This window comes from Orycteropus afer, unplaced genomic scaffold, assembly GCF_000298275.1.
Source record: "Orycteropus afer afer isolate SDZICR_OR568_19922 unplaced genomic scaffold, OryAfe1.0 scaffold01376, whole genome shotgun sequence".
In the NCBI taxonomy this organism is placed as follows: Eukaryota; Metazoa; Chordata; class Mammalia; order Tubulidentata; family Orycteropodidae; genus Orycteropus; species Orycteropus afer.
In genome coordinates this window covers 1-462 of record NW_006922963.1, presented here as the reverse complement: position 1 = coordinate 462, position 462 = coordinate 1, and positions in this window count along the sequence as shown.

The window sequence follows — 462 nt, the reverse complement described above, 5'->3', positions numbered from 1 at the left end:
TATACCAATGCTCATTGCTGCACTATTCACAGTAGCCAAAAAGTAGAAACAACCTAAACAGCCATCAGCAGATAAATGGGTAAACAAAAAGTGGTAAATACATACAATGGAATACTACTAATCCAGTAGGAGAAATGAAGTCTTGATACATGATACAATATGGATAGAACTGGAAGACATTATGTTGAGTGAAGTAAGTCAATCACAAAAGGACAAATATTATATAACCTCACTTAGGCAAATGTATAGAGAAGATAGTTTGTTAGTGGTTATGACCAGGGGCAGGAGGGAAGGGGAGAGGAGAGAGGTTAATGATGATGGAAATTTTGCATTGATTAAAGGTAGGGACTGCACAGCAGATTATTGTAAATGCTGTCAATAAGATGAATACCATGGAACCGTATGTTCCATTTCCTCCAGTTCCAAACTGTCCATTTCCTCCAGATTTTCAAATTTGTTGGA